The sequence below is a fragment of the Pleurodeles waltl genome, chromosome 3_1 (genome assembly GCF_031143425.1).
Source record: "Pleurodeles waltl isolate 20211129_DDA chromosome 3_1, aPleWal1.hap1.20221129, whole genome shotgun sequence".
NCBI lineage: Eukaryota > Metazoa > Chordata > Amphibia > Caudata > Salamandridae > Pleurodeles > Pleurodeles waltl.
Window position 1 is genome coordinate 334,286,246 of NC_090440.1, and position 15,700 is coordinate 334,301,945.

Sequence of the window (15,700 nt, forward strand, 5' to 3'; positions counted from 1 at the left end):
CAGGAAGTTCATCCAGATCCAGATGTCCAGAGTTCTCTCATCACTGGGGGCATCTTCTGTTGGGGGACTGGATAGCTGTGGTACCTCCTCGCAGCTAGGATTGGCTGGGGAACCTGCGGGGATGTAAGTGATATATTGTGCAATATGTCTGTGACTTATTCTACATCCCTAGATTCCCCGATATCGTTGCTATTGCCCTGCACCCTTTGTTTGTGTATGGTGATGTATTGTGGGATTGTTAGTTCTCCATGGTGTGCATGGATAGGTGGTGGGTGTACATGCAGGGCTGGCAGGGCTGTAAATGCAATGGGTATGGCATGGAGGGCCTGGCATTGGGATTAGTCATATGTTTAGGTGCACTGTGTGGGATGGAGTGTTGGGAGTCAGGGTGAGGGGGTGAGATGGCATGAAGGTATGGGGGGTGATAGCTAGTAAATGTTAACTCACCAGTGTCCAGTCCTCCGGCAACTCCAGTGAGTCCCTCAGGATGCAGTATTGCCAAAACTTGCTCCTCCCATGCTGTCAGCTGTGGGGGAGGAGGTGGGGGTGCACCGCAAGTCCTCTTGATGGCAAGCTGGTGCCTTGCTGCTATGAAACGTACCTTTCCCTGTAGGTCATTCCACCTCTTCCTGATGTCATCCCTTGTTTGTGGATGCTGTCCCACAGCGTTCACTGGGTCCACAATTTTCCATCATAGCTCCATCTTCCTTGCAATGGAGATTTGCTGTACCTGTGCTCCAAACTGCTGTGGCTCTACCCTGACTATGTTCTCCACCATGACTCGCAACTCCTCATCAGTGAAACAGGGTTGCCTCTGTGGGGACATTGATGTTGTGTGGCGTGTGTTGTGCAGTGGGTGTTGACTAATGTGGTGGGGTATAGGGTGCATGACGGATGGCTGGGTGTTAGTGGTGTGTGTCTTTGTGTCTGTGATTTGCGTGTCTGTTTCTTGGCTATTTTTCATGTTCGTAAAGGGTTGTGGGTAATGTGGGTGTGTGTTTTATAGTTCTGAGGGTGGGTGTGTGTGGTGTGTGTATTAGTGTCAGGCGTGTGTTTTTGGTATTGGCCAATGTTGTGTTGTATTGTTTTTGGGTGGCCCTTCTGACCACACAGGTGTATACCGCCAATAGTTTACCATTGTTGAATGTCCGCGGTGGTGATTCGTGTGTCATAATGTGGAGGGCGTTGTTTTGTTGGCGTGACGGTGCGGGTGTTCATACTGACACTGTACCACTTACCTTTGATCTGGCAGATTTGTGTTTGTGGCAGTATTCTGTTGGTTTAGAGTGTGTGTGTGTCTTAATTTGGCAAACAGATGTTCGTCTCCACGATGGTATTTTGGCGGCCGTCACAACCATTTTAGAGGCATAGAATGTATTTACATGCTGTTTTAGATGTGTCACAACTTGGAAAACTGTTGTCCTGGCAAATTGTGAGTACTGACCTTGTCCTGTCATTTATGTCAATTCTTTTAGTGAACATATTGTCATGTGGTCCAGCACATATGACAACACAATTGCGGGCAGAGCCTCCACCCTGTCCCCCACGGGCATTCCAGGATTTTGGGCATGGAATCAGTCAGTTTCAAGTTAGATGCACATATTGTTCCGGTCCAGGTGGAGGATGTGTACACATATGTTGAAAAGCGAGGGGTTAATGTGTTCTAAATGTGAAATTGTTAGCATTGATGAGTGCTGTGTATTATAATTTCAGTGACGCAGGTGACATGTCACAGTTTGTATATGACATGTATAATGTAATATGCAAGGGATGCAATGAAAAACTGCCATAATCTCCTTTTATCCACATAGTTACCCTGGGAGGAGAAGAATCAGCCAATCTCCTGTGTACCGTCCACTTGCAGACTTGCAGGCCATGGAGGAGAGACACATTATTCAGATATACTAGCTGGATAAGCATATAATCATTGATCTTTGGTGTCAATTGGAGCCAAATATGATGCGAGCTATCCATTATCCAAATAGCATACCACCCATTGCATAAGTCATGTTAGTGTTGCACTTCATGGCTGCAGGGTCCTTCCAAAATACAGTGGCCCTAACTGCTGGAATGTGCCAGCCTATGTTCAGCCTGGTCTTGGAGGATGCTCTCTAAGCAATGTAGAAACATCTGGACAGCTACATCCGGTGTTCTCGGCCTGTGGATTTTGGCCATGTGAATGCAGAGTTCTATGGTGTGGCAGACATCCCACATGTTGTGGGAGCCATTGATGGTAGCCTTGTTTCTACCACATGCCCATAAACAGGTCTATTGTAACGTGAAGAATTACCATTCCATCAATGTCCAAGTAGTTAATCTGGCAGACCTCTACAGTTTCCAAGTGTGTGCACAACACCTAGGTTTAGTCCATGATGCCTTCATCATGCGAAACATCACTATTCCACAGCGGATAACATGACTGTACCCAGAGAGGGCTTGGCTAGTTGGTAAGTCACATATTTCATGTGTGTATGTATGCTATGTTTGCTGTTATTGAGATGATGCTTTGGACTCATGGCTGCACACGTCACATTCTCTTATATGGGACTCTGCATACCCAAACCGTCCTTGATTGTTGACACCAGTGAGGAACCCAACTATGACAGGGGAAGTCCGTTTCAATGAGGCACATGGAAGAACATGGCATGTCGTGGAGCGAGCTTTTGGGCTCCTGAAGGCAAGATTCTGGGCCATTGACTAGACAGGTGGAGCCCTTATCTACTCACCAGCAAAAGAGTGTAAGATCATCGTGGCCTGCTGCATGCCCCACAACCTTGGCCTGAGGAAAAACATGCCTTACATCCCTTATGGGGGGGGAGCTAGCAGTGCCACTGGGTGAGCCTCCTGAAATGTTAAGTTAGGAGGACATTGATGAGGATGAAGGTGGGGACATCTGGGCAGATCTCATCAATCAGTACTTCACTTGAGTGTAAGTTTATGATGTTATGTCATTAGTGTGACTGCATGGGGTACTGTCGGGATCAGTATTTGTCAAGTAAGGTATCTCTGTCACAATGAGACAGGGCCTCTCATGTTATGCATCATACAGGCCAGTTTTGCTGGCTACATCAGGCATGAAGATGTGACTCCCTTGAGGATCTCCTTTGTTTGGGGCAGTCACATTGCACTGTCAGGGAATCACTAAAGTTTGAAACGAGGTTTGTGTCTTATGTATACCTCTCCCTGCCTAAACTCCTTGCATCTCACTTATTCCTTCCAGGTCTCTTCACCATGCTATCCTCATGTGGGCATTTTAGAGTTGTGTCATTGGCATGTGGCTGTTGCTGGTCTGACATGTGGAGTGGACATGGATTGATCCAGTTACTGTTTGTTGCAGATTTGGGGTGTATGAGTCCTAAGGCCAGGCTGCTTGGACAGTGGGAGGGCAGGAATCTGAGCTACACAATAGACCGGTTTGCCATGGTGTGTGTGTCCAATAGTCTAATGTGTGATCATGTGGCCTTGTAACATGCCATCTTGTGCAATCCATTCCTTCTACCTTCACATTGTGTTGACATTAATCCTGTATGACCTTTTAGTGGCTGTCAATGTGGTACCTCAATGTCGGCCAGTGTGCCAGTTCCACAACACTGAAACAGGTTTATGGCATCCCACCAGGTGCTTGCTCATTGTTATGGGAAGGTCCTGGACTCAGGCTCTATTGTACTGCCCTCTGTCTTTGTCATGATGTATGTTAAGTTGGCAGGCCTGGTTTTGGTATGGGATAAGGGTTAAACTGGGTACAAAATCCCATACTCTCTTTGCCTATTCTATGGGACAAGGTCTTACAGGCCCTTTCTAGTGTGGTCTGGTTCACATTAGTGATAGGATATCTGGCCTGACTCCTTATGGCTGGGATGTTCTTGGGACACCTTATGTTATATACAGTACAATCAAACTTTTGATGTGACCATACACCTGTGAAATAGTGTTGCTGTTCATCTTCAGCATAACATTACCTGAGACATCTCCCTCCATCCATTGTCTTCTAATGTCTTAAGAATTTACATTACATGTGATTAGCATTCGACATTCCAAACAGATACAAAATAGAGCTAGTAGGTAATGTTTTTGTGTTGGGGTGTTTATTTACATTCCAACAAAAATAAATAGTGATACTGGATAAAAAAACAATAATTAAGGTGAAGGGATCAGTCATGGTTGGTGCAATCTGTAGAGTAGAGGCCACAACATTTGGGATCCTGAGTCCAGTGTCCTGCTAGCATGGAATATGGAAAGTGTTTAAAAAACTGTTGAGTGAGTCAGTGGAACACAAAGGAGTGGTCACTTGCTGGCATTGGTTGGTGTCTTGCCACCCGCAACGCCTTAATGTTTGGCTGGATGTCCTGCTGGGGGGGGGGGACTCAGTAACTACACAGGCAGGAGTGTCTGAGGTGAGAGCTTCCCCTAGAAGGGCCTCCCTTCCAGTGGCTGGCACCATTGAAGGGCCTGTTGTGGATGCGCCAAAGGAAGGGGTGTTCTGTTGTTGCCTATCCCTGCTCAGGTTACTATTAATGTTCCTCAGCACACCTGTTAGGGAGACTGTTAGAATTGTGGGACTCCCACTGTTCCCCCGTCTCAAGATAGAAATCCCTCTGGAGCTCCTTGATTTCCCTTTCTTTGGTTAGCACCTGGCCCATCATGCCTTGGGGATGTTGGTAGGCACCCAAGACCTAACTGATGGTATCCTGGCCAGGGGCATTACCAGCAGCTTCTTGCCACTGGGCCACACCAACCCTCTCAGGAACCCTAGCCCACGTGCTTGCACCCTTGGTGCAACCTGCCCCCTTCCACTGGTTCAAGGTCCACCATTGTCAGTGTTGGCCGGTTGTGACTCAGAAACCTGGACTGGGGAACACAAGATGTAGGAGACTGTTGTAGGGATGCAGGTCTGGGGGCAACTGGCTCCCTGCAATGTTGAGGACATGAGCATGGGAGGAGTTGATGTCATCAGGCTGAGGCTGACCGATGTCATCGCACCAGGTTGGCCGGATGGGCCAGAACCGTCCTCAACATCCAGTGGTCCAGGAGTGTTTGTTTCACTGACTGCTTCATCCATGGGGGCAGTGGCAGTCTCTTCTGTGGTGTCGGTTGTAGCATTCCCAGTAGCAGTGGCAGTACAACTTGTTGATGCCGGAGAGATAATGTTAGTTGTTGAATTGTGACATCTACCTCAAATAGTTGACTGTTACTATTGGCTAGGGTCATGTTCACACTGTATTTCCTGATTTCCCTCATGTGACAGGTAAACATATTGTCATTTGTAGTGACCGGACATCGTAGCCACATGCCAATACCTGATCAGTGATTTATACTCAAACTGTCTAAAATCCTTAGCTGTTGGATGGATAGTAATAGACTCATGTGTTGCCAGCAGTGCAGGCATGCCATTGGCTGAGCAGGATGATGTTTGAGTAATCTTAAAAGGTATTTGTTTGTCATACAGGCATTGTCAGAACCTAGGATGATGTGTGATAGTTGTCCTACTGCAGTCAGTGTATTGTGGAAGTGACTGCTGCCAATGCCATATAGCAGTCAAATTTTGGAACCTTTATTCTGTGTGGGACATTCCTACCAGACACTTTAAGCTGTCCTTCCTGTCTACACTATTTTCACCCTGGCATGTCAGCTCTAGATGGATATGGATATGTTGCCACATCACAGGGTACACCATGACCTGTATCCTTGTGCCTCCCAGGTGTATCACATTCATTGTGGGTTCAGGGACTGTGGCACAATATCATCTGGACAGTGGTCTGGTGTTTGGGGTTGCATGTCCTGGTCGTTCTTGAATGTATTCAGACTTTACTCTTGACACCACTCACAGTTCACATTGTCCTCTTGACATGACTCACAGTTCACATTGTCCATCCTCTGAGGTGAGTGGACTTTCATTGCAAGTATACCAACAGGGTGTAGGAGGCTGGCCTGGTTTGTAGTGGTTACCTTGGGTGCTTACACCTTATACCAGGTCCAGTTATCCCTTATTAGTGAAGTAGTACAGTAGTGTTCTAGCAGATTAGGCTGATAGAGGTAGCTATAGCAGAGCAGCTGAGGTTGAACTAGAAGACATGCAAAGCTCATGCAATACCACTTATAGTTACACAGTACTTATACACAAGTAAAGGCAATACTCAGTGTTAACAAAAATAAAGGTATTTATTTGGGTGACACAGTACCAAAAATATCTCAGAGACAATACTCATTCTGGAGGTAAGTATTATACACAATATATACACTAGACATCAAAATTAGACAAGTGAATAGTCATAGAACAATGCAAACAATAGGAAATGCTATAGAATGCAATGGGAGAAAATAAGTCTAGGGGCAACACAAACCATACTGTATACTAAGAAAGTGGAATGCGAATCACGAACTCCCCCCTAGACAAGTGTAGGGTGTGCAGAATCGCTGGGAGAGTAAGAATACAGTAAATGTAAGTAAATTACCCCACCCCAGGGCCCAGAAAAGCAGGAGTAAAGTACTGCAAGTTTCCCTCGTGATTGTGATTTTGCAGCAGCCAAACAAGGCCCAGATTTATACTTTTTTTACGCTGCATTTGCATCATTTTTTGATGCAATAGTGGTGCAAACTTGCAAAATACAATTATATTTTGTAAGTTTGCACCATTTTTGCATCAAACACGGCACTAAAAAGATATAAGTATGAGCCCAAGTCTGCAAAGAATAACTGATCTATTCCTGGACCTGAAGACCTGCAAAGGAAGGGGACCAAGTCAAGAAGTCGAAAGAAGTTCCAGGAAGGACAGGAGCTCCTGCCAACCCAGAAGAGGGTGCAAAAGAAGAGTCCCCAATTAGTTGAAGACTGCAGGAATGCACCCTAGGAAGATGCCAGCAGGTTCCTGCAGGATGCAAAAGATGTCCCACGGTGTGAAGATTGTTGCAGATGAGATTTCGTGTTGGAAGTCACCAACAAGCCTTGGCTATGACAAAAGTGCATTTTGAGACAAAATGGTTCTGGATGGATCCAGGAGGGACCTGGGGTCCTCAACACTGTGTGAGGAGGAAGAGGGGACTCTCAGCACTTTAGAGAGCCTTCAGGATGACAAGCAGCACCCACAGGACCCACAGGACCTGTGTACAAGTGAGGAGCAAAACACAGTTGCTGCAGGACAACAAATAAAGGTCCCACGCCGCCAGAGAACAACTCAGCGAGTTGAGCATCACAGGATGGAGTGCTGGGGACCTGGGTCAGGCAGAACATGAAGTTATTTCACAGAGGCCTCAGGAGGTGAAGAAGACGAAGTACACAGGGGTACCATCGCTCTCGGGGAAGGCAAGGTCTTACCTCCTCCAAATTGCATCAGCAGGACATCAGGACAGTCTATGTCGACGATGTCCACCCTCTGTGACCTTAGGAGCATGCTTGTCATTCTGAAAGGAGTCCCAGGGTACCAGTCGTCGTCTTGGATGGTGGCTGCTTGGAGCAGAGGGGTGACTCTGTCACCCCATGGGAGATTTCTTCGGTCTTTCTGGTGCAGGGTGAAGACAGGGAGTCCCCAGAGCATGCACACTGTGGAAACTGTGCAGTTGCTGACTTGGAGCTGAGGTTGCTGAAGAAAAGTGTCTCTTGTAGACACTTTGTTGCAGTTACAGCATTTCTTGGAGCAGGCTGCAGTTTGATCCGAGGTCAGAAGAGTCTGAAGTTGTTGCAGAGGATTCCTGAAGGAAACCTGCAAGCAGAATCTGAAAAGAACCCACAGGAGAGACCCTAAATAGCCCTGAGAGGGGGATTGGCTACCTTATCAGGTATGGACCTATCAGGAGGGGTCTCTGATGTCACCTGCTAGCACTGGCTACTCAGAGCCCTCCAGAGTGCCCCCACACCTTGCAAAGCAAGATGGCTGAAGTCTGGGACACACTAGAGGAGCTCTGGGCACCACCCCTGGGGTGGTGATGGACAGGGGACTGTTCACTCCACTTTCCTTTGTCCAGTTTCGCACCAGAGCAGGGGAGAATGGGTCCCTGAACCGGTGTAGACTGCCGTATGCAAGGAGTGTACCATCTGTGCCCTTCAAAGCATTCCCAGAGGCTAGGGGAGGCTACTCAGCCTGTAACACCTATTTCCAAAGGGAGAGAGTGTTACACCCTGTTCTCAGCGGAAATGCTTTGTTCTGCCTTCCTGGGACTGGGCTGCCCAGACCCCAGGAGGGCAGAACCCTGTCTGTGAGGTGGTAGCAGCTGTAGCTGCAGTGCAAGCCTCAGAGAGCTGGTTTGGCAGTACTGGGGGTCCATGGTGGAGCCGCCAGGATGCATGGAATTCGTTCCCCAATACCAAATTTGGAATGGGGGGACAATTCCATAATCTTAGACATGTTACATGGCCATATTCAGAGTTACCATTGTGAAGCTACATAAAGGTATTGACCTATATGTAGTGCACACGTGTAATGGTGACTCCGCACTCACAAAGTCTGGGAAAATGGCCCAGAACTATGTGGGAGTACCTTTCCTAGTGCAAGGGTGCCCTCACACTTAGTAACTTTGTCCCTAACCTTCAGCAAGTGAAGGTTTGACATGTAGGTGACTTATAAGTTACTTAAGTGCAGTGAAAATGGCTGTGAAATAAGGTGTGCACTATTTCACGCAGGCTGTAGTGGCAGTCCTGTGTATGGGTTTGTCTGAGCTCCCTATGGGTGGCAAAAGAAATGCTGCAGCCCATATGGATATCCTGGAACCCCAATGCCCTGAGTACCTAGGTACCATATACTTGGGACTTATAAGGGGGGGTCCAGTGTGCCAATTGAAATTGGTAAATTAAGTCACTGGCCTACAGTGACAAATTTAAAAGCAGAGAGAGCATAAGCACTGAGGTTCTGATTAGCAGAGCCTCAGTGACACAGTTAGGCACTACACAGGCATCCACATTAGGCCATAAACTATGAGCACTGGGGTCCTGACCAGCAGGATCCCAGTGAGACAGGCATAACCATACTGATATACAGGTAAAAATGGGGGTAACATGCCAAGGAAGATGGAACTTTCCTACACAGGGATAATTGGCTATATGCTGAGTGGACTGGGTAATTGGATTCGGTAGACAGATCCTCCTGGCCTTAACTGTTATGTCATTGCTTGTCCCACCCACATCCTATACAGTTGTGATCCCCTCAGGTGAGTACACTTGTAAGACAGATTAGATGTAGACTGTGCATATTAGCAGAGCACACAGTTGTGGCTAAGTGTAGTTAGAGTCTTAGGCCCTCATTCCTACCTTGGCGGGTGGCGGTCGCCGCCCGCCAAGCGGGAACCGCCACTTGGCCGCTCTGCGGTCAAAAGACCGCGGAGGCCATTCTGGCTTTCCCGCTGGGCCGGCGGGCGCCCGCCAAAAGGGCTCCTGCCGGCCCAGCGGGAAAGACCCTGCAACGGGGAAGCCGGCTCCACTGGCATGGGCAGTGCAGGGGCCCCCAGGGGCCCCACGACACCCGTTCCCACCATCCTGTTTCACTGTGTGAAACAGGGTGGCGGGAAGGGGGTCGGAATCCCCATGGCGGCGCTGCAAGCAGCGCCGCCATGGAGGATTCACTGGGCCAGGGGAAAACCGGTGGGAAACCGCTTGTTCCCCTTTTCTGACCGCGTCTTTACCGCCGCGGTCAGAATGGCCCTGGAAGCACCGCCAGCCTGTTGGCGGTGCTTCCGTGGTCCCCGGCCCTGGCGGTCATGGACCGCCAGGGTCGGAATGACCCCCTTAGTGCCTCCTGGCTTTGGCAATCCTTTCATTGCATGCGCTACCTATACACTATACAGTTGTGATCTTCTCATGTGAGTACAATTGTAAGGCAAATTAGATGCAGACTGGTCATAGAAGCAGAGCACACAGTTGTGGCTAAGTGTAGTGAGAGTCGCAGTGCCTCCTGGCCTTGGCAGTCCTGTCATTGCTTTTCATACACACACACTATACAGATGTGATCCCCTCAGATGAGAAAAGCCCAACGGGGATTTGACAGACAATGTAATTTTGAATAGGCCATGCTGTTGTGGATTTAGTGATGGAAGAACGGTGTCTGCTGGGACTTGTAGTGTTGTTAATCTGTGTTCTACACCCACTATACAAAGAAGGTGTTCCCCCTGGTGTGTAAACTGGATATGTTGGAGGCCAGACAGGTGTCTATGGACAGGTGGACACTGGGCTGTTGAGTGGGGTGACATAGTAGGTGGCAAGAGGTGATCAGTGAGCATGCATGCCAATACATTTTGGTGACATATTTGTTGTTGTGACGTACCTGAGTCCACTCTCCCAGGTATTACTGTCAAGCCCTCCTGGATGCAGGATGGCCAAGACCTTCTTCTCACATGATGTTAGTTGTAGGGAAGAAGGTGGGGGACCACTGCCAGTCTTCAGGACTTCAAGCTTGTGCCTGGACACAATAGTACGAACCTTCCCCTTGAGGTTGTTCTCTTCGTGATGTAGTCCCTTGTGTGCATATAGCTGCCTAGAGTATACTCTGTTGACTATCCTTTGTCACATTTCCATTTTCCTAACGACAGTAGTTTACTGGACTTTGGCTCCATACAATAGTCTCCCTACTCTGATAATTTCATCCACCATGACTCTTCACTCATCATCTGCAAAAGGGGATTTTTCTGTGTTGACATGGTGGTGGGAATACACTTAGAAAAATAGATAGACTTGGTAGGTGCTGTGTAGTGAGGAGGTGATGGGGAGTAAATGGAACAAATGTGTGTGGTGGGTGTATGCTGAGAGAGTGCGAAATGTGCTTAGTGCAAGTTGAGTGGTGCCTGATCTACGGTTGGTGAATTTTTTGAGCAGTGCTCTGACTTGTGTTCGGTGTGTCAATGCAAAGGATTGTGGTATGTGAAGTGGTGTGATTTTATAGTGTGGTTTGCAGGTGTGTTGAGTGTGTGAATGTGTGTCAGCTGTGTTGTTTTCAAATACATCCAATGTGGTGTTGTGTATTACTGTGGTGACCTCCGTCTGCCGCGGTTCACACCAGCATTGTAAGACCGCCATGGCGGGACCGCTATCGTGATTTTCTACTTAAAATACATTTGGTGGTTGGTTGATGGGCTAGCGGTGCCGTTGGTCAGACCGTCTATTTCCAGCCCTCCAGAGTTCTGGCGTGGTCAGGTTTTTGGCTGGCTTTTGGAAGGCCTGCCTGTGTAACTCGTAATATGGCAATCTGTCTGACCACCAACATGGCGGTCTTTTGGAGGCCGCCAAACTTGTAATGAGGCCCTTAGTGTGGGATCCTTTTTTGTGGTGTTAATACTTTATTACTATTTGAAGTGTCACACAAATACTTTACACATTGTCTCTAAGTCAACCCTGACTGCTCTGTTACAAACTACCGGAGGGTTGAGCACAATTTTATTTAGGGTTCTCCTGTGTTTCCCCCTAACAAAGACTGTGGTTCAGGGCTCACACCTCAGTCAACCAGCACCCCAATTTCTTAAAATCTCCTTGTCTGTAGTACATAGACAATCTCCATTGCCATAAATGCTCCACAATTCATACAGAATTTAACTCTATATCTCAGCCTTGTCTCAATTGAACCTTACATGAGATGCAGGTTGCTTCAGAATATTTTCCACACTGCTCAAAGAGTAAATGACAATTACTAAGACCAAAGCTGGTAGAACAAGGACTGAAATTCACAGACAGGAAGCCGTGTAGGGAAAATTTCAACACAGCACCTGTAATGCAGTTGTATAAACAGCGCGCCACCCACTTGTGGCTAAAATCGATGCACCACCAGCATCGCAGATGGAGAAACGAAGTAAAACACCTGCTTTCGGCTGCTGAAAATGACACAAACCCCATGCAGCGCGGTTTTCCATCACCGTGCGGCCGGATTTCTCATGCATCATCCATGGGAATCAAAATCAACATAAACCTGTGCCGACCCGAGGTGCCCCACCAGGAAAACGATGCACGGCCTCTCTTGTGAGTGAGAAAACAACACATTGCTAATGTTTTCGATGCACGCTCGCCCTTGCGGCTTTATTTTTGCACAAAAACAGGTACTTTGTGTAACAAAAATGTTTCCATTGTTTTCTATGGAGTAAGAATCTGTTATTTAAAAAAATAATAACTTTACTTGTGAATGTCAGATTTTTGTATTTTAGTTTTCTTTGATTTAGATAAATATTAGCTATTTTTCTAAACTGGTGTGGTGTCCATTTTGTAGTGTTTTCACTGTATTACACTGTCTTTTGGTACAAATACTTTACACATTGCCTTTGAGTTAAGCCTGACTGCTTGTGCCAAGCTACCAAGGGGTGAGTAGGGGTTATCTAAGTGTGTATCTCCACTGCCCTGACTAGAGTCAGGGTCCTTGCTTTGACAGAGTGCAAACTGACTGCCAACCAGTGACCCCATTTCTATCACTGATCCACTCTGCCTTTTTCTGTAACTTAACCACCTATATGAGTAGTTTGGCACGTGTGGTTAAGGCCTCATTTTTCTGTGGTTACATGCATGGTAAACGTGTGCTTTGTTCATAACATGTTGTTTAGGGCATTTCCAGTTTTTTCACTAGTGTGTAGTTTTGCGTTTTTGTAGACTGTTCAAGTGAGGTGTCAATATGTTATGCTATATTGTGTCATGTTGCTCATTATATGATGATTAAGAGCAATGTATAATTCTTTTTGGGAATGCATTGTGTTCTGCGGGTTGGTTTTCCTTTTTACTTTACAGGTTTTCTTCTATGAACATCTCTTATAGGCATTGGAGGTTGGAGTTTATTTAAGGAAATCACTTTTTGTTTAAAATAAATCAAATTTTCAATTTTGATTTTCTTTGTTTTGGTGGGACGGGGATGTTCCAGGAATGTTTTTTAACACTTTTTAATGGTTCCTAGATACTTTTCAATGCTTTGCGGGATCTCTATGGATTTTGTTTTTATTTTTGTATTGTTTGCGGTTTTGGAAATCTTTTCCCCATTTTTGGTGGGTTATTATATTTGACTACATAGACACAGAGGAGGGTATACAGCTACAGAACAGTAGGTCATATTTATTTTATTTGTTTTGGGTGGGAAATGATATGTTATTGTTTGTGTAAATATTATGTGATTGCTATTTGATAATGTGTGGTTTATGTGTTGTATTTGTTTTAAATGACTCATTGAGTTTGTTCTTTCAGATCTTGTGTTCATGAGGGTTGATATTTTAATTAAAAAAAAATTTATATTATTTTATTATCTCAGTCTTATTTAACATTTCAGTTTTATTTAATGTTTATACAGGTGTAATAAAATATTATGTTAATTATTTATATAACAACTGATTTGTCATGTTGGTTTAGATTTTTTGACAGTTTTTGGGACTTTTGCAGGTAACTATTAACTTTATAATATGCTTTTGGCTGTTATTTCCAAGTAATCTATTCCTTTTTTGGTTATAAAGATTTGTAGCCTGTCACACTTTCCTTTTGGTTTGTTTACTAACACTAGGTGTGTAGGAAAGTACCCTCTTTTTGGCATGTTACCCCAAATTTCTGACTCATGTCAGTGTGTTTGACTGTGTCACTGGAGTCCTGCTAACCAGGACCCCAGTGCTTATGCTCTCTCTCCTCTCAAATTTGTCACTACATACTGGTAACCCAGTATTTCATCCCAAATTGGCATACTGGTGCCCCTTATAAGTCCCTAGTATATGGTACCTAGGTACCCAGGTTATTGGGGTTCCAGGGGATCCCTATTGGCCGCAGCATTACTTTTGCCACCCATGAGCCTTTGCAGCCTGTGTGAAATGGTGCATGCACCCTTCACAGCCATTTTAACTGCACCAGGTCACTTATAAGTCACCTATACGTCAGGCCTTCCAACCCTGAAGGCTGGTTGCAAAGTACCTGTGTGTTAGGGCACCCCTGCACTAGCAGAGGTGCCCCCCCTATAGTCCAGGCCCATTTTCCCAGACTTTGTGAGTGCAGGGACGCACTTTTACGCTTGCACTGGACATAGGTCAACACCTATGTCCAGCTTCACAATGGTAACACCGAATATGGCCATGTAAGGCGTCTAACATCCGGGAATTGTAACCCAATACTGATTCTAGTATTGGTTTTACAATCCCATGCACCTTGGGGGCTCCACAGTGGACCCCCAGTACTGCCATACAAGCCTTCTGAGGTTTTCCAGGCAGCCCCAGCTGCTGCCACCTCATAAACAGGTTTCTGCACTCATGTTGCTCAAGCAGCTCAAGCCCAGTAGACGGAACAAAGCATTTCCTTTGGGAGAGGGGTGTTACACTCTCTCCCTTTGGAAATAGGCTTGAAGGGAACAGATGGTGCCCTCCTTGCATAATCCAGTCTACACAGGTTCAGGGACCCCCAGTTCCTGCTCTGGCATGAAACTGGACAAAGGAAAGGGGAGTGGCTACTCCCCTGCCTACTACCCGAGGACGGTGCCCAGAGCTCCTCCAGAGGGTCCCTGGGTTTCGCCATCTTGGATTCCAAGGTGGGGGGCACTCTGGGAGCATCTGAGTGGCCAGTGCCAGCAGGTGACGTCAGAGCCCTCCCCTGATAGGTGCTTACCTGTGTAGCTAGCCAATCCCCCTTTTGGGGCTATTTAGGGTCTCTCTCCTGGGTGTTTCCTTAGCTTCGAATTGCAAGACTCCAGCAGGAATCCTCTGCATCTTTTACTTCATGTTCAACATATTAAACTGCATCTGGACCCTCCAGGAACTCTACAAACTACAACAAAGAAGCAAAGACGACTTCTGCAACATTGTATCTTCAGCTCCTGCCAGCAACTGCAACTGGTCCAGTCATGCATTCTCCGAGGCCTGCCTTTCTTCAGCCTGCACCAGAAGAAGCAAAGGTGTATTCATTGAAGTGAAGGAGTCATGTCCCTGCTTCAGCAGGCACCGCTCTGCAACGATGACTGGTGGCGTGGGTCGATTCTCCAGATAACGAGCATGGATCCAGCAACCTTGGTGGGGGGACTAAAGTGACCCCGACTGTTCAAAGGTCCATTCTGTCTAACTTTGGTGGAGGTAAGAGCTTGCCTCCCCACGCAAGACAGTACCCCGGTGCACTGCATGACTTGCAGTTGTCAAGGCTTCTGTGTGACCGTCTATGAAGTTCTTCATGCACAGCACAGCTTAGTCCCCCAGCACTCTATCCTGTGATGCACAGCTTCCAGAGTGGTTCTCCAGCGATGTGGGATCCATTTGTGTACTGCTGCATGGCCCTCCATTTGCACCTTTGTTGTCCCCGTGTTGTGGGACTCCTGTACACACTGCCAAGTCTTCTGAGGGCTCTCTGAGTTCCTGAGAGCCACTTTCTGAATCCCCCTCCTGGGTGGAGGCCACCAGGTTCCTCCTGGTCCCAGGCAGCGCCATTTTCCGCTAACCGCGAGCTTTGCAGGTGCCAAGGCTTGTTGGCGGAATCCAGCGATGCATACTAGACTGCAATCATACATCCGGCATGGGACATCTTCTGTACCAACCAGAAATCCGCATCTGTCTTCTTGGGTGTATAACTGACTTTGTCTTCTCACCGGGTTAGCAGGGGCTCCTATTCTCTTTGGACTCTTCAGTGCATCTTGGACTTGGTCCCCTTCTTCCACAGACCTTCAGGTCCAGGAATCAATCATTGGTGTCTTGCAATCTCTTCTGGGTCTTGCATTATCTTCTATCACAACTTCTAGTGTGTTCTAGGAAACTTACTGTGATGTACTCCTGTTTTGCGGGGCTCTAGGGTGGGTTCTATC